The 12,534-nt window shown below is 43.5% G+C and overlaps 1 non-coding gene across 1 annotated transcript; it reads left to right on the top strand.

The window, feature by feature from the left end:
- Positions 1-12,253: 12,253 nt before the first annotated feature.
- Positions 12,254-12,326, top strand: trnas-gga (transfer RNA serine (anticodon GGA)). The gene has a single exon. It is a non-coding gene; the product is annotated as a tRNA-Ser (tRNA).
- Positions 12,327-12,534: the final 208 nt, after the last annotated feature.

Genomic DNA, 12,534 nt, shown 5'->3' on the forward strand with positions numbered 1-12,534 from the left:
TGCAGATAGGCGTTTCTGTGGCCACAAACGAGACTCCAGGATGGTATGTTGCCTCCCTAATACTCGGGTCAAGGATGTTTCGGAGCAGCTGCCGGAAATTCTGAAAGGGGAGGGTGTGCAGCCAGAGATCATGGTCCATATTGGTACGAACGACATAGGCAGGTAGAGAGATGAGGTTCTGCAAAGTGAATATAGGGAGTTAGGCAGAAGGTTAAAGAGCAGGACCTCTAGGGTTATAATCTCAGGATTACTCCCTGTGACACGTGCTAGTGCGGGTAGGAATAGGAGGATTAGGCAAATGAATGCATTGCTGAAGACTGGCGTAGGCGGGAGGGCTTCAGGTACTTGGATCATTGGGATCTCTTCTGGTGCAGAGGTGACCTGTACAAGAGGGACGGGTTGCATCTGAACTGGAAGGGGACCAATATCCTTGTAGGGAGATTTTATAGTAATACTCTGGAGGGTTTAAACTAGTCTTGCAGCGGGGGTGGGACCCAAAGTAGTAGGCTCTCCGATGAGATAGTTGAGGCAAATGGAGAGGTTAAAGCAAGCAAGTCCAGTAGGCAGGCCAGGCAGGGGCAGGACAGGGAGCGTGGAAGGTCTGGTGGGCTAAACCGCATTTAATTTAATGCAAGTATCCTTACAGGTAAGGCAGATGAACTCAGAGCATGGATCTGTACATGGGAATGTGGTATTGTAGCTATTACGGAAACGTGGTTGAGGGATGGGCAGGACTGGCAGCTCAATGTTCCGCGGTACCGATCCTTCCGGCGTGACAGAGGTGCAGGTAAGAGAGGAGGGGGAGTTGCACTATTGATTAGGGAGGACATCACGGCAGTACTTAGAGAGGATATTCCGGGGTGAATGTCCAGTGAGGCCATACTGGTAGAACTTAGAAATAATAAAAGGGTGATCCCTTTGATGGGATTATACTATAGGCCCCCCAATAGTCAGAGGGAAGTGGAGGAGCATATATGTAGGGAAATCACAGATAGGTATAGGAATTATAGGGTTGTAATAGGAGGTGATTTTAACTTCCCAAATATTGACTGGGACTGCCTTAGTGCTAAGGGATCAGATGGGGAAGAATTTGTTAAGTGAGTCCAGGATAGTTTTCTGAAGCAGTACGTGGATGGCCCGACTAGAGAAGGGGCTACACTCGATCTCCTCTTTGGAAATGAGGATGGGCAGGTGGTTGATATGGCAGTGGGGGAGCACTTTGGGACCAGTGACCATAACTCTATTAGCTTCAAGATAGTTATGAAAAAGAATAGGACTGGTCCTCAGGTTGAAGTCCTAAATTGGGGGAAGGCTAATTTCCATGGCATCAGACAGGAACTCTCAAACGTTGAATGGGAGAGGCTGTTTACAGGTAAAGGGACTTCTGGCAAGTGGGAGGCTTTTAAAAGTGAGATAGGAAGAGTTCAGGGCCAGCATGTTCCTGTTAGATGGAAGGGCAAGGCTGGCAAGTTTAGGGAATCTTGGTTGACGAGGGATATTGAGGGTCTGGTCAGGACAAAGAAGGAGGCATACGTCAGGTATAGGCAGCTGGGATCGAGCGAGTCCCTCGAGAAGTATAGGGGATATAGGAGTATACTTAAGAAGGAAATTAGGAGGGCGAAAAGGGGCCATGAGATTTCCCTGGCAGATAAGATAAAGGAGAATCCTAAAAGATTCTATAAGTGTATTAAGAGTAAAAGGGTAGCTAGGGAGAGAGTAGGTCCCCTTAAGGATCAGTGTGGCAATCTATGTGTGAAGCCACGCGAAATGGGCGAGGTCTTAAATGAATATTTCTCGTCTGTATTTACCGTGGAGAAGGTCATGGAAGCTAGTGAGTTCAAGGGAGGGAACAGCGATATCCTGCAGCATATCAACATTACAAAGGAGGAGGTGTTGGAGGTTTTGAAGCGCATTAAGGTGGATAAATCCCCAGGGCCTGATCAGATGTATCCTAGGATGCTATGGGAAGCAAGGGAGGAGATTGCTGGGGCGCTGGCAGAGATTTATGTATCATCGTTAGCCACGGGTGAGGTACCGGAAGACTGGAGGATAGCTAATTTGTTAATTAATAAATTAAATAACAAATCATGTCGCCTCTTTCTCTTCTAAACTCTGGCGGAGACAAGCCTAGCTTGTCCAATCTTTCCTCGTAAGACAGCCCACCCATTCCATGTATTAGTCTCGTAAACTTTCTCTGTACTACCTCCAATGCATTTACATCCTTCCGCAAATAAGGAGACCAGTACAGTACTCAGTACTGCAGAAGAGGTCTCACCAATGTCCTGTATAGCTGAAGCATAACCTCCCTACTATTGTATTCAATTCCCATGGTGATAAATGATAACATTCTATTAGCTTTCCTAATTACGTGCTGGACCTACATACTAACCTTTTGCAATTCATGCCCTTGGACACCCAGATCCCTCTGCATCTCAGAGCTCTGCAATCTCTCACCATTTAGATAATATGCTTTTTTATTCTTCCTGCCATAGTGGACAATTTTCGACTTTCCCACATTATACTCCATTTGCCAGGTCTTTGCCCAATCACTTAACCTATCTATATCCCTTTGTAGCCCCCTTATGTCCTCTTCACAACCTACTTTCCTACCTATCTTTGTGATCAGCAAATTTAGCAACAATACCTTCGGTCCCTTCATCTAAGTCATTTATATAAATTGTAAAAAGTTGAGGCCCCAGCACAGATCCCTGTGGCACACCACTCGTTACTTCTTGCCAACCAGAAAATGACCCATTTATGCTGACTCTCTGTTTCCTGTCAGCTAGCCAATCTTCTATCCATGCCAATATGTTATCCCCGACACCATGAGCTTTTATTTTCTGCAATAACCTTTGATATGGCACCTTATCCTTCTGGAAATCGAAATACAAAACATCCACTGGTTCCCCTTTATCCACAGCACATGTAACTCCCTCAAAGAACTCCAATAAATTGGTTAAACATGATTTCCCTTTCAAAAAACCATGTTGACTCTGCCTGATTACCTTAATTTTTTCTAAATGCCCTGCTATAACATCCTCTGTAATAGCTCCAAACATTTTCCCTCAGACAAATGTTAAGCTAACTGGCCTGTCGTTTCCTGCTTTCTGTCTCCCTCCCTTTTTGAATAAATGAGTTACATTCACTCTTTTCCAATCTAACGGAACCTTCTCGAATCTAGGGAATTTTGGAATATTAAAACCAGCGCATCAACTATCTCACTAGCCAATTCAGGACCTGGCGACTTGTCAACCCGCAGCTCCAACAATTTGTTTAGTACCACTTCCCTGGTGATTGTAATTTTCTTGAGTTCCTCCATCCCTTCAATTTCCTGATCGCCGGCTAATACTGGGATGTTATTTGTATACTCAATAGTGAAGACCGATGCAAAGTATCTGTTCAATTCATCTGCCATCTCTTAATTATCCATTATTAATTCCCCAGACACACTTTCTATTGGACCAACAGTCGCTTTGTTAACTCTTTTCTTTTTAAAATATCTATCGAAACTCTTACTAGTTGTCTTGAAATTTCTTGCGAGCTTTCTCTCATACTCTAATTTTACCTTCCTTATCAATCTTTTAGTCATTCTTTGCTGTTTTTTTTATATTCAGTCCAATCTTCTGACCTGCCTCCCACCTTTGCACAATTATAGGCTTTTTCTTTAAGTTTGATAGTATCTTTAACTGTTTTCGTGAACCATGGATGGTGAGTCCCACCTTTGGAACTTTTCTTTCTCGTTGAAATGTATCTATTCTGTGTATTCTGAAATTTCCCCTTAAATGTCTGCCACTGCATCTCTATTGACTTATCCCTTAACCTAATTTGCCAGTTCCCTTTAGCTAGCTCTGCTTTCATGACCTTATAATTGCCCTTATTTAAATTTAAAATACTAGTCTGGGACCCACTCTCCTCTCCCTCAAACTGAATGTAAAATTCAATCATATTATAATCGCTACTACCAAGGGGCACCTTAACTATGAGGTCATTAATTAATCCTATCTCGTTGCCCAATGACAGGTCTAGTATAGCCTGCTCTCTGGTTGGCTCCAGAATGTATTGTTCCAAGAAATTATCCCCAAAACATTCTATGTACTCCTCATCTAGGCTACCTCTGCCCATCTGAATTTTCCAGTCTATATGTAGATTAAAATCCCCCATAATTATCACTGTACCGTTCTGACAAGCTGCCATTATTTCTTCCTTTATATCCCATCCGACAGTGTGGTTAATGTTAGGTGGCCTGTACACCACTCCCACAAGTGTCTTCTTGCCTTTATGATTTCTCATTTGTACCCAAACTGCTTCTACTTCGTGATCTCCTGAACTTAGGTCATCCCTCTCTATTACGCTAATACCATCATTAATTAACAGAGCTACCCCGCCACCTTTTCCAAGCTTCCTGTCCTTCCAAAATGCCATGTCACCTCCAATATTCACATCCCAATCTATGTCGCCCTGCAGCCATGTCTCTGTAATGACTATCAGATCGTACTTATTTATTCTATTTGTGCTCTCAGTTCATCTGTTTTGTTTCGAATGCTCCATGCATTCAGATACAGAGCATTTAGTTTTGTCCTTTTATTATTTTTGTCACCTCTAGCCTTATCTGTCGATTTACTCTTAGATTTGTACATTCTGTCCCTTCCTGTCTCGGTCTCTTTATCATTTCCCATATTTATACCTTTCTCTCTTGCCTTGTCTCTCCTCCTTGATTCACCATATCTTCCCAAATTTGATCCCTTGCCCCCACTATTCAGTTTAAAACCGTCTCTACTTCTCTAGTTATTTGGCTCGCTAGAACACCGGCACCAGCATGGTTCAGGTGTAGACCGTCCCAACGGTACAGCCACCACTTTCCCCAGTACTGGTGCCAATGCCCCACGAACCAGAACCCACTACTACCACACCAGTCTTTCAGCCGCACATTACTTTCTCTAATCTTATTTGTCCTATGCCAATTTGCACATGGCTCAGGTAATAATCCAGAGATGATTAACTTTGAGGTTCTGCTTCTTAATTTGCTGCCTAGTTCCTCATACTGACTTTGCAGAACCTCTATCCTTGTCCTGCCTATGTCCTTGGTACCGACATGGACCACGTCGACTGGATCCTCCCCCTCCCATTGTATGTTTCACTCCAGCCCTGAGCAGATGTCCTGAATCCTGGCACCGGCAGGCAACACAGCCGTCTGGACTCTTGCTCTTTGCTGCAGAGAACAGAGTCAATCCACCTTACTATACTGTCCCCTACTACCACTACATTCCTTTTTTCTCCCTCTTTGAGCTGCAAACACTTACTGCAGACGTGTTTGCCCTGGATCACACTGGCATCCAGGAGCTCCCATGTGCTGCAGCTGTGACACATCACCTGTCCTGTCATCCTTAATGTGTTTCAATTAACTACTTAAATATTTTATTCAATTATTCATTTTACTGTATATTTTATTAAACTTACCACTAGTTTGTTTACTATTTTAAACGTTTGGACGAAAATTGACCTTAATCACTGACCAGATTCGCATCAAGCAGGTCGGTTCTTCCAAACCAATCAACTACCTGCTTGCCTGTGATGTCACAGCTTACCAGATCCTCACCAAACAGCTCCTTCCACTGCACCGACGAAAGAACCAAATCCTGTGTCCTCACCCCAGCGGCTCTCTGTTTCCCTGCTCTCACTCTCCATTGTGACGTCACTCCACGATTTTTTTCCCCTGCTCTGCTCCTCTCTGTCTCGCTCTGTCACCGAGTCTGTGCTTTTGGCGCATTTCTTCATTTGTTGTTCGGTGTGCTCCTCTGCTTCTGGTCCAAAATCTGACTGTGGTGGGACTTGAACCCACAACTTTTGAATATCTTCTTAATCATTAATTAGAAATCCAACACGCTATCCATTGCACCACAGAGCATCACACATTTTTATCAACATCACTAAGGCCTTTGATCTTGTCAGCAGAGACGGCCTCTTCAAACTGCGATGGAACATAGGCTGCCCTCCTGACCTCTTGGGCATCATCTCTTCTTTCCACGAGAACATGCACAGTTCCATCAGTTACAATGGAGCAACATCAGACGCTTTCAAGATCAGCAGTGGGGTAAAGCAGGGCTGCACGCTGACGCCAACTCTCTAAGGAACAGAGCAACATAGGAGTAAGCCACTCAGCCCGTCGAGCCTGCTCTGCCATTCATTTCGATCATAGCTGATCATCGACCTCAAAGCCCCTTTCCCGTGCTATCCGCATATCCCTTGATGTCATTAGTATCAAGATTACTATCAATTTCTGTCTTGAACATGCTCAATGATTGAGCTGCCACAGCCCTCTGGGGCACAGTATTCCAATGATTCACCACCGTCTGAGTGAAGAAATTCCACCCATCTCAGTTTTAAATGGCCTACTCCTTATTCTGAGACGATGTCCTTTGGTTTTAGACTCACCAACCAGGGCAAACATCCTGTCTACATCCACACTGTCACGCCCTGTAAGAATTTTGTCAGTTTCAATCAGATCACCTCTCATTCTTCGAAACTTTAAGGAATACAGGCCCAGTTTCCTCATAAGACAATCCCACCATCCCAGGGATTAGTCTGGTGACATAAAAACAAGAAATGCTGGAACCACTCAGCAGGTCTGGCAGCATCTGTGAAAAGAGAAGCAGAGTTAACGTTTCAGGTCAGTGACCCATCTTTGGAACTGACATATATTAGAAAAGTCACAGGTTATAAGCAAGTGGGGTGGGGGTGGGGCAAGAGATAACAAAGGAGAAGGTGTAGATTGGACAAGGCCACATAGCTGACCAAAAGGTCATGCAGCAAAGGCAAACAATATGTTAATGGTGTGTTGAAAGACAAAGCATTAGTACAGATTAGGTGTTAATGGACTGAATATTGAACAGCAGGAAGTACAAACCTGAAAAAAACAGTAGGTAAGCAAACTGAACAAAATGAGATGAAATGAAATAAATGCAAAAAAAAGATTAGTCTGTTGACCCTCTGTTTCACCCCCCCCTATGGCAAGTGTATCCTTCATAAGATGAGGAGGCTAAACTGTACACAATATTCCAGTGCGGATTCACCAAGGCTCGAGACAATTGCAGCAAGACATCTTTACTCCTGTACTCATGACCCCTCGTGTGGGTACAACATACCATTTGCCTTCCTAATTGATTGCTGCACCTGCACAAGAGCTTTTAGTGTCTCAGGAACAAGGACACCCAGGTCCCTTTGGACATCGACACTTCCCAACCTCTCACCATTTAAGAAATACTCTGTCTTTCTGTTTATTCTACCAAAGTGAATAACTTCACACATATTCACATTATATTCCATGTTCTTGTCCATTCACTTAGCCTCTCCAGGTCCCCTGGAAGCCTCTCTGCATCCTCCTCACAACTCACACTTCACCGAGCTTTGTGTCATCTGCAAACTTGGAAATATTACATTTAATCCCCACATCCAAATCATTTATATAGGTTGTTAACAGCTGTGGCTCCAACACTGATCCTTGCAGTACCCCAATAGTAACAGCCTGCCATCCTGAGAAGGACCCGTTATTCCTGCTCTCTGTTTTCGGTCTGTTAACCAATTCTCAATCCATATCAGTATATTATCCCCAAGCCTATGTGCTCTAATTTTGTTTACTCACCTCCTGTGTGGGACCTTACCAAAGGAACATACAAATACCACACATCCACTGGTTCTCCTTTATCTGTTCTATAGGTAACATCCTCAAAAATCTCAACAGGTTTTTCAAACCTGTTTTCCTTTTCATAAATCTATGTTGACTCTGCCCAATCATGTCATCATTTTCGAACTGTCTAGTTATCACATCCTTTATAATTGGCATATTCTTCTCCATGCTGCTATTGTACACTTTCAATTACTCAGATATAGGTGTTCACCTGCACATCAGAGCTGACGACAAGCTGTTCAACTTGGCAAGACTGTGCGCCAAGACCAAAGTGGGTAAATTCCTAGTCTGTGAGTTGCTATTTGCTGATGATGCTGTGCTGACATCCCATAATGAAGTTCAGTCACAGCAGCTTGTAGATCGGTTCTCCCTGGCCTGCAAAGAGTTTGGACTGACAATCAGCATCAGGAAGATGAAAGTTACGGGCCAGGACGTAGAGACTCCACTTTCCATCAACATCGACAACCTCACTTTGGAGGTTGTCAACAGCTTCACATACCTTCAATCAACAATCACCAGCAATCTGGCCCTTGATGCTGAAATCAGCACCAGGATTGCCAATGCTGCAGCTGTCATGTCAAAGTTGAGAAGACAAGTGTGAACCGACAGCAAACTGACCGTAAATACAAAGCTCCACGTGTACCAGGCTTGTGTTCTCAGCACCCGCCTTTATAGTAGAGAAGCATCAACAACTTATACAAGCCAAAAAAAGCGGCTGAACAGCTTCCACCTCCACTGCCTCAGATGGATACTGGGCATCTCCTGGCAGGACAGAGTGCCGAATGCGGAAGTACACCAGCGTGCAGGGATCCGCAGCATGTTTGCCCTCTTGAGTCAGCGGTGACTCTGTTGACTGGGCCAAATGGATGACGGTCACATTGCCAAAAACATGCTCTATGGTGAGCTTGCTGTCAGCATGAGATCAACAGGTCAGGGAAAAAAATCAAGTCCTTTGGAGAGGTTTGAGTTAATTCAGGAGAGTGGGCATGGATTTATCAATGGGAGTTCATGGTTGACGAATCTAACTGCATTTGTTGATAAACTATCTGAGAATACTGATGAAGGGAATGCAGTGGATGTTGTTTATATGGATATTACGAAAGCATTTTATAAAGTACCACATAAAAGGGTGGTTAACAAAATTGGGGTTCATGGAATAGGAGGGTCAGTGTCCATTTGGATAGTAAATTGTTTTAAAGACTGAAAACAGCGAGTCATATTAAATGGTTCTTGGTCAGACCGGAGGATAGTCGACAGTGGTGTTCCCCAAGGGTCAGTGCCAGAACCACTGCTTTTTTGCTGAAGGTAAGTGACTTGGATATTGGAATACAGAGTAGAATCTCAAAATATGCCGATGACACCAAACTTGGAGGAGTGGCAAACAGTGAGGATGATATGAACTGCCTGCAACAGGACAGTGATAGGCTAGCAGAATGGGCAGACAGGTGGCAGATGGAATTTAATAGTGACAAGTGTGAGGTGATGTATTTTGGCATAAGGAATAGGGAGAGGCAATATATACTTAATGGCACAGTTATAAAGAGTGTGCTGGAATAGAGGGACTTGGGGTTCATGTGCACCGATCTTTGAAGGTAACAAGACATATTGCGAGAGTGGTTCGCAAGGCATATGGGATCTTGGGCTTTATAAATAGAGGCATTGAGTACAAAAGCAGGGTTGTAATGCTGAATCATTATAAAACTCTGGTTAGGCTCCAATTGGAGTGTTGCTTCTAGTTCTGCTCAGCAGACATTAGAAAGAATGTGAGGGTCCTTGAGAGGATGCAGAGGCGATTTACCAGAATGGATCCAGGGATGGGAGATTTTAGTTACAAGGTTAGGTTGGAAAAGCTAGGATTATTCTGCCTTTCTCAAAGGAGATTGAGTGGAGAATTGATAGAGCTGTATAACACCTCTAGAGAACAGGCCATCCGAGACTGGGTATTGTGTAATGAGAAAGGATTAGTTAACAATCTTGTTGTGTGGGGTCCCTTGGGGAAGTGCGCCCATAATATGATAAAATTCTTCATTAAGATGGAGAGTGAGAGAGTTGATTCCGAGACTCGGGTCCTGAATCTAAACAAAGAAAACTATGAAGGTATGAGGCGGGAGTTGGCTATGATAGATTGGGGAACGTTACTTAAAGGGTTGACAGTGGATAGGCAATGGCTAGCATTTAAAGAGTGCATGGATGAATTACAACAATTGTTCATTCCTGTCTGTGCAAAAGTAAAACAGGAAGGGTGGCTCAACTGTGGCTTACAAAAGAAATTAAGGAAAGTATTAGATCCAAGGAGGAGAAATAGAAAATGGCCAGAACAAGCAGCAAACCTGAAGATTGTGAGCAGTTTGGAATTTAGCAGAGGAGGACAAAAGGATTGATTAAGAAGGGGGAAATAGAGTATGAGAGTAAGCTAGCAGAGAACATAAAAACTGACTGAAAAAGCTTCTATAGATATGTGTAGAGAAAAAGATTAGTGAAGACAAATGTGGGCCCCTTACAGTCAGAAACGGGGGAATTTATAATGGGGAACAAAGAAATGGCAGACCAATTAAATACATACTTTGGATCTGTCTTCACAAAGGAGGATACAAATTATCTCCCAGAAATGTTGGGGAACATAGGGTCTAGTGAGAAGGAGGAACTGTATGAAATCAGTATTAGTAGGGAATGTTTGGGAAATTGATGGGATTGAAGGCCGATAAATCCCCAGGGCCTGATAATCTGCATCCCAGAGTACTGAAGGAAGTGGCCCTTGAAATAGCAGATGCATTTCTGGTCTTTTTTCAAAATTCTCTCGAATCTGGAACAGTTCCAATGGATTGGACGGTAGTTAATGTAACTCCACTATTTAAAAAAAGAGGCAGAAAGAAAACAGCGATTTATATACCGGTTAGCCTGACATCAGTCGTGGGGAAAATGCTGGAGTCCATTATAAAAGATGTAATAGCAGAGTGCAATAATAACTCGTCTCCACTCCTAGTATTTCTAAATCCCACACATTCACTATAATGTGAACAATTATTTCCTGTTGTGTCTCTCTCAGATTTGGAAACTTCACTGTATTGGAGTGAGGTGACATCTACTGGCAGGAAGCAAGAACTGCAATCAAGCAGCAGAAACTCCACAGTCTGTCAGGGTTAAAGAAACATTGCAATGTGAGGAAACAGCGAAGTGGTTTGATTGGGTAGATGGAGACATGATTCCACTTGTGGTGGTGTCTGAAGCAAAGGCCAGAAATACAAAATTGTCATTAATAAAAGAAATGAGGAATTCATGAAAAATGTAGCAACGTAGTGAATGGTTAGAATGTGGATAGAATAGAAAGTGAGATTGGATGGACAGAAGCTGTCTGAAAGGATGGCTGAAACAAAAGGTGAGTGCCCTGAAACGTTAACTGTGTTTCTCACAGCACAGATGCTGCCAGAGCTGCTGAACATTTCCAGCACTTTCTGTTTTTATTTCAGCATTTGCAGGATGTTGCTTTGATCTGAAAAAAATGGATGATTGGCTGGGGGGTTCCAGTGAAATTCCACAGCAGCTAATAAAACCGGAACTGTCAGTGGCTCGTTGGTCTAGGGGTATGATTCTCGCTTTGGGAGTATGGTTAATTAACATGCGTGAGATCCCGGGTTCAAGTCCCGGACGATCCCTGGTCTGTTGGCATTCTTAGATTCAGGTTATCTATTGGTTTCAGCCTTGCAGAAGGTGGAATTGACTTCCATGCGGAGCTGGCTTGAGGACCAGACAACTGGATTCAAAGAGCTTGTCGACAAAATTGTAATTAACTAAATGTCCAGATAGCCAAGTGGGAATATAAAGTTGTTGCTGTAATTGTGACCTGACTCCAAAAACAACAGGACTGGGTTCTGGACTGGAATGGAATGGAATTCTTCAGTGTTTCTGTTGTTTGGGTTGCATTGACTCATCGATTTTCTTGTTTTTCACTTTGTCGATGCCTTTGAATAATTGTGGATCCTTCTTCAGGGTGTCTTCTTTCACCAGGTAGTTCTGACCTCTGATGATGTTGATTGTAATCAGCTTCAATTCGCTGATAGTTTTGGAAGTGAGCAGATTTCCTTTGCTTGAGTCGACAACATGGAACTCAGTCTGACATGTGGACCCATGGGAGGATTTGAATGCCACCCCTGCGTTGGAGTTGCATCCATCCAGTAAGAGACCGAGTAGAAGTGACAGTTCTGTCAGTCGAATATGAGACTTTTAATGGCAGGGTTGTGAGTTTGAGTGCCATTCTGTTTTTCCCTTTTGTAAGGCTTCATGAGCAGAGAGTACAGGGAGTGTTTGAAATGAGCAAGTCTCGCTTTGATTCAGGACTCTTACCTCTCAGCAGCATCTCACTATGAAAGATTGAATTTGATCTCATTTCTTTCTCAGCTCGGGGTCTGTGCGGCTCAGTGGCACTTCTGGCTGTCTCCCGCTTCACAATCCATCACTACTGAGAAAGCAATGGGGAATATTACTCACATGTTGTGTTCTTTAATTTTTTGGAAAACTTGAATGTATGTATTTTCTTCCAAAACAAGGACACCAAGCCGCTGTTAACGTAGGGCTGAAATAGCTCAGTTGGGAGAGTGTTAGATCGGAGATCTAAAGGTCTCTGGTTCAATCCCGGGTTTCAGCAATTTTGCTTCCTTGTGCGTCCCTTGCCTTGGTTCTGATTTTCCAGTTGCACAATTTACTTTGAGATTATTTCCCAAGCACCATTGGATTGAATTTGAGAAACAACACAGAGTCATTTACAACACAGAAGGTGGTCATTTGGCCTATCACGTCCATGCTGGCTCTCCCCGGAGCAATCTAGTCAGTTCCACTCACCAGCTCGATCCCTT

The sequence above is a fragment of the Heterodontus francisci genome, unplaced genomic scaffold, assembly GCF_036365525.1.
Source record: "Heterodontus francisci isolate sHetFra1 unplaced genomic scaffold, sHetFra1.hap1 HAP1_SCAFFOLD_43, whole genome shotgun sequence".
NCBI lineage: Eukaryota > Metazoa > Chordata > Chondrichthyes > Heterodontiformes > Heterodontidae > Heterodontus > Heterodontus francisci.